Below are 6,427 nucleotides of genomic sequence, written 5' to 3' on the forward strand. Positions count from 1 at the left end.
CCAACCAACCAACCAACCAACCATCCATCCAACCAACCAACCATCCATCCAACCAACCAACCAACCATCTAACCAACCAATCAAATAAAATTTTATTTGTATAGTGCATGTCAGCAGCAAGGCATTTCAAAGAGTTTTACATCATAACAAAAACAAAAACACAAAGTCATGCAACATTGAATCAACAATCAAAACATTACATTAAGTCAAGTGCCATCATTAAATTTGTAATTGATCATGTTTCAAATAAACTAACCAGCTGGTTTTTAGTCGAGATTTAAAGGTGCTCAGTGTTTCAGCTGTTTTACAGTTTTCTGGAAGTTTGATCGCTGGTTTTAGTTGTAATAACTGAAGCTGTGCATTGACTCCAGATCTATAACTCTAGATCGCTCCTCTTTAGGTCCTAAGATAATAACTTCAGTTTTGTTTCTGTTCAGCTGGACAAAGTTTTGTCTCATCAACACATTTATCTGTTCTAAGCATCTGTTCAGTGATTGGATGGGGTCAAAGGTCACCTGGTGACATCATGATGTAGAGCTGTGTATCATCCGCGTAGTTATGGTAGCTGATCTTATTTCCTGCTATAACCTGAGCCAGTGGGAGCATATAGATATTGAATAGGAGGGTCCTAGGACTGAACCTTGGGGTTCCCCACATGTGACCTTTGACCTCTCTGATGAGAAGTTTCCGATTAAAACAAAGTAATCTCTGTTCTTTATGTAAGATTCAAACCAGTTGAGCACTGGACCGGAGAGTCCGACCCAACTCTCCAGTCGGTTCAGTAAAATGTCCTGGTCTGCATTGAGGTCCAACAGAACCAGAACCAGCACTGTGGTTCCCACAGTCCGTATTTATGTGGATATCATTGAGCACAAAAACCAGACTGGAAGGAGTCAAAGCGGTTGGTTATTGTTAGGAAGCTATTTAATTGTTTAAAAACTGCTTTTTCAATAACTTTGCTGATGAATGGGAGGTCAGAGGTCAGAGGTCAGAGATCGGCCTGTAATTCTGCAGCAGTGATTTGTCCAGATTGTTCTTTTTTATCGATGGTTTGATAACTTCTGTTTTCAAACCAACCATCCAACCAACCATCGTTCTCCAGCCGACAGGAAGTTGGTCTCCAGCTCCGGTTCTTCCCACAGCATGCTGCTGCCACCACCGTCCCTTCCTGTGTGAAGCTTCCTGCCTCTGTGGGAACAAAGGGAACTTGTCAGAGCGTTATGTAAACGTTCTGATGAGCGGCGAAGCTTCTTCTCTCCATCAGCAGTCTCCATGGTGACGTAACCGACCTGCAGCTTCCTGACCGTGTAATCTGGACATCAGGATTAAAACGCTGCTCAGGGTGAATCAGCGCTGCTGAGCCTCGAGCCGCAGAGGCTGAACCAGCAGGTTGAACCAGAAGCATCAGCTCTGCTGCTTTCTGTCTTGTTTTCTTGTATTTTCTCTGTTTTGGTCTGAGATGTTCTTCTGGGTCAGAGGTTCTGATCCGCTGAGAGGAAAACTCTGGGTTATGACAGCCAACCTCCTTCAGGGGAAGCAGAAACAGTCCAGAACCGGCAGCAGAACCGGTTGAACCGATCCGATACTTGAGCCCAGACTCGGCGCCGGCTCTGTTTTCACTGTGGCTCTGATTGCATGAGTCCGGCTCGTCTCCCAGGTTCTGTTCAGGCCCCATTCCAACCTCACCTGCTCTTAGAGTGAATAATTCATGTTCTCCTGTGCGGTCAAACCGGGTCAGAACCAGAACCTGACTGAGGTTCTCCCAGCGATAGATTAGAACTAAAATGTCGAAGTTCACAGTTTGTTCAGGTTTTGTTCTGTTTGGAGCATTAAACTGCAGAACTGTTCTGGTTCTGGTCCAGATAAACCAGCAGACGGTTTGGACCTGCAGTCTCTGATTGGACCATGAAGTGTTCTAATGTGAACCAAACCGGGTCATCATCAGAACCATGATCCAAACCCAGCAGCTGAGATGAACCCCAGAAAAGAGAAGCAGCAACTAGACGGTCAGCAGCCGCTGCTAGCTTAAATATGGTGTACCAGAAACAAGCCAATACAAAGGTTCTGACCCAAACCTGTTCATGTGAAACATAAAAGCAATTAATTCTGCTAAAATCAATAAATTAATGGAAATTAATGTGTTAAAGTCTAATTAAATACTTTTCTGTACCAGGTCCCAGGAACCTCTGGCTGTAATCGTTTGGTTGAATTCGGCTGCAGATGACGTTAATTTTCTCCAAGAATTAGATTCCGTGAGAAACGAGGAACCAACTTGGAGAACGCGGAGGAACCCTCCGGTTCTGATCCGGTTCTCCTCTTCAACCCAGATAACATCACCAGCTGAGGCCTCTGGGAAATGTGCTACGCCGCAGCCGGCATCAGAATCACTCATCCGGGCCTGGCACCAGCTCCTCACATGACCTTTGACCTTACCTCGTCAGGCCCCGTGTCGGGCTGACGGTCCGAATGTTCTGCTCCTTTCATCTCGTATCTGTTGGGTTCTGTGTTTCTGTGTATTTGTTTCTTGGTTTTTTCTGTGTCCTGTTCCCCTGCGAGTCTCTGTGATGTCCTGTCCTCCCTGTTGATTGATCCCAGCTGTGTCTCGGTCCCCGATTACCCTCCTCATGTATTTAAGTCAACCTGTGTCTTTGTTCCTCGTCGGGTCCTCATCGTATGTCACCGTGTCGTCAGTCTGCTCTCTGGTTTCTGTTGTTCTTGGGTTATCATTAAATCATCTTTTACATCACCTCTACCTGGGCCTGCCAGCGTCTTTCTCACCGCCTCCAAAACCACATCATGACAGTATCAGCCTGAGGTTCTATCTGCTGACGGGAACCAGTACCAGAACCGCTCACGGTCCGTCTGCCATCACAAACATCACAAATGCCTCTGATCGATATTCAGAGACCAGGCTGGGCGTTAAAACAAGAGCATAAAGTCAGAACAACGACACAACTTTACCAGAAAAATGTCTGAAAATACAAGAACAGAGAAGAAAGGTTCTGTAGTTCTGGAATCAGCCCGTCTGGTTCTGGTTCTAAAACTCCTAATGGAGATAAAACTGAGCTGATCCTCCTTTTCCACGCGAGCCTGAAACTGATCTGGGTTTGTGGCCATTTCCATGCCAACGGTGACTCAACGCTTCCCGCTGAGGATCCCACGCTTCTTAGAGGATCAGAGCGTTTCTATTTCTGCAGCCGAGAACGAAAAGCTGCAGCGAGTCAGCAGGGCACCGGGCCCCTCAGACCCCTGAGACCCCTCAGGCTCCCAGTCCCCTCTGATTCCTCCGGCCCCTCGGGTCCCTCCGGCCCCTCTGGTCCCTCAGCCCCCTCTGGTCCCTCCACCCCCTCCGGCCCCTCCGATTCCTCCGGCCCCTCGGGTCCCTCCACCCCCTCCGGTCCCTCGGGTCCCTCCACCCCCTCCGGTCCCTCCGGCCCCTCCGATTCCTCTGGTCCCTCAGCCCCCTCTGGTCCCTCAGTCCCCTCTGGTCCCTTAGTCCCCTCCGATTCCTCCGGCCCCTCTGGTCCCTCAGTCCCCTCCGGTCCCTCCAGCCCCTCCGATTCCTCCGGCCCCTCCGGTCCCTCAGCCCCCTCTGGTCTCTCTGGCCCCTGGGGCCCCAGATCCTCTCTGACCGGTCCTGGCTGCTGGTTCTGACCCAAACACCAGAACCTCCAGAGCCTCTGTGGTTCTTTCAGTTATTCCTGCAGGTGAGTGGTTGCCATGGAGACGCACGGCTCCATATTTAGCCTGCTGGCTGCTAATCCTGTTAAAGCAGCAGGAGGCTGTTCACAGAGTGACCCACTGTACAGACAGACTGATCCCAATCCCTGACCCCTGACCCCTGCTGGGCAGGCTGGAGGACGGACTGGAGGACGGACTGGAGGACAGACTGGAGGACAGACTGGAGGACGGACTGGAGGACAGACTGGAGGACGGACTGGAGGACGGACTGGAGGACAAACTGGAGGACGGACTGGAGGACGGACTGGAGGACAGACTGGAGGACGGACTGGAGGACGGACTGGAGGACCTGTTGGACATGTTGGATCCTCCTGCAGTCTGTGAGTTTATTAAAAACTGCCTGACAGGAAAACCAAAACTATAAATTCAGATTAAAAACTAACTGAACTCATTTGGAGCTGGTGGGGAGCTAACAAAGGATGGAAGCAGCAAAATTTGAAATAATTTCCTTGAAAAAACTTCATGGTTTTTAGCTGTTCAGATAGGCAGTTAGCGCGCTAACAGAGCGAAGGAAACATGTAGCAGACACTCCCACCCACTGCTGGCTCTCAGCCCGACTAGAGGAACCAGAACTCCAGGAGGGCATGACTCCCTCTGCTCCAGTTAGCAGTCTGTACTTCCTGTTAGCAACATGCACTTCCTGTTAGCAGCCTGTACTTCCTGTTAGCAGTCTGTACTTCCTGTTAGCAACCTGTACTTCCTGTTAGCAACATGCACTTCCTGTTAGCAGCCTGTACTTCCTGTTAGCAGTCTGTACTTCCTGTTANCTGTACTTCCTGTTAGCAACCTGTACTTCCTGTTAGCAACATGCACTTCCTGTTAGCAGCCTGTACTTCCTGTTAGCAGTCTGTACTTCCTGTTACCAGTCTGTACTTCCTGTTAGCAGCCTGTACTTCCTGTTTATGCCATCCAGAGCGTCAACATCTAATGACATCAAGCTCTGCGTCGCCTGGTTGATTCTCTCCAAACTAAAAGACAATAACACGACATTTTAAAACTTTTTAAAAGTTTGCTTAAATTTTCATGACAGTAGGATGGAAACATCACCAGTAACAGAAATAAATATTAAATGTACTAAAACAAACCCCAAAATTCCTAAACAAGAGAAACACAAGAAATAAAGTAAAGTGGGAAGATTTAACAGTAAACAGTGACGTGCGGTCAGGGGAGGCAAGTCAGGCAGAGCCTCACCTGTTATCAAGGAAAAATATGTAATGATAAAATAATATTTTCACCCTGTGGTTTGTATTATAAAGTACTTATTTTTCATTTAGCTTAACCAATTTTGATTATTTTTTCTTCAGAATTGCTGAATTTTCGCATTTTCCCATTCAAATGCTCTGAAGCGAAGCAGGTGAGGCAGCAGGAAGCTGAGCCTCACCTGGACTGATCAACCTCTCTAACTGCACTGGCTGCCATTCTATGAGAGCAGGTTCTCCTGTCTGTATCGTGAACAAAATGGTTAAAAAACATTTAATATATGGACTGATTTTCCATAATTTAGCTTATATATATAACGTACTGTATTTTATGTCACCAACTGTGTGTGTTTCGTGTGCTGAGGAGCGATCAGAAACGACAGAAAACAGACTCCAGGTGAGGCAGACAGTTCTCCTGCCTCATGGCAGGGGGCGCTCATGATCCCAGACATTGTGACTCCACAACTGCAGAGTAAGACACAGTGAGCTAGCCATGGAGCTAGCCACACAGTAAATAAGTAAAGTACAGCGATATATTTGTTTTCTCCTCTCTTCCGACGTCAACATTAAAGACTACATTTCTACATTTAAACAGTTTTCTAAAGTGGATTTTCAGTTGAAGCAGGAGATAATAACTAAAGGAAGACCAACACCGGAGCTGAAGGTTTTGCTTCAAGAGTTTGATGATTCTCAGATGGGAGTAGAAAAGACATGCCGAGGATAGACTGGGCTTTGGATGAACGGATATTTTTGTGCAGAATTAGCGGTGCATGGATTTAATTTATAAGTAAAGGTAAGACAGCAATAACATGTTTTTGTTTAGTTTTTTAATGAAATGTGCTTATTAATAAAACATTAAGCTACTACTACTGCAACAGACTGAATGTTCTGTTCTGTGTGCAAAATTCTTGAATTTTTGTTTTTTGTTAAATCCTAAAACATGAAGTGGCATTGTTGTCAGTTGCTATGGCAACGGGTCTGCGATTAGCTTGGCCGTTACAAAGTGAGAAAGTGGTTTCGGTTTTTTCCCTTTGCTGTGGATCTTAGCACAAAATGCTAATTTCACTGAATTAACGCGGCTATGGATAACATGTAAAAGATTAGCCTTTGCCCTCCAGCGTTGTATGTATGCACGAAATTTCTGTCCGTAAATTAACATGCATGGTGTCTATATTTATAAATCGTAAGTCGATCAGTGCCTCACCAGCTATGAACCTCACCGCACGTCACTGTCAGTAAAGGTCTAAATAGAAACAAACTGAAGAGGCTCAGAGTAACGCCTGTTTGAGTTTAAGAATAAATATTAATATTTTATATTTTGTGATCATCAGGAAGAGAAACTAATTGAGCTTCTCCTGAGGTTCCTCTGAAACGCTGCGTTCCGGTTCAAATGTCGAGCTAACACAGCTAATGCAGCTAACACAGCTAATGCAGCTAACACAGCTAATGCAGCTAACACAGCTAATGCAGCTAACACAGCTAACGCA

The 6,427-nt window shown here is 46.4% G+C and overlaps 1 long non-coding RNA gene across 1 annotated transcript; it reads right to left on the bottom strand.

Moving 5' to 3' along the window:
• Positions 1-587: 587 nt before the first annotated feature.
• LOC107833569 (uncharacterized) lies at positions 588-2,673 on the bottom strand. The gene is made up of 2 exons (XR_001659331.1): positions 1,799-2,673; positions 588-1,759 (listed from the first exon to the last, which is right to left on the bottom strand). It is a non-coding gene; the product is annotated as an uncharacterized LOC107833569 (long non-coding RNA).
• Positions 2,674-6,427: the final 3,754 nt, after the last annotated feature.

The sequence above is a fragment of the Poecilia formosa genome, unplaced genomic scaffold (assembly GCF_000485575.1).
Source record: "Poecilia formosa unplaced genomic scaffold, Poecilia_formosa-5.1.2 Scaffold408, whole genome shotgun sequence".
Taxonomy (NCBI): Eukaryota; Metazoa; Chordata; class Actinopteri; order Cyprinodontiformes; family Poeciliidae; genus Poecilia; species Poecilia formosa.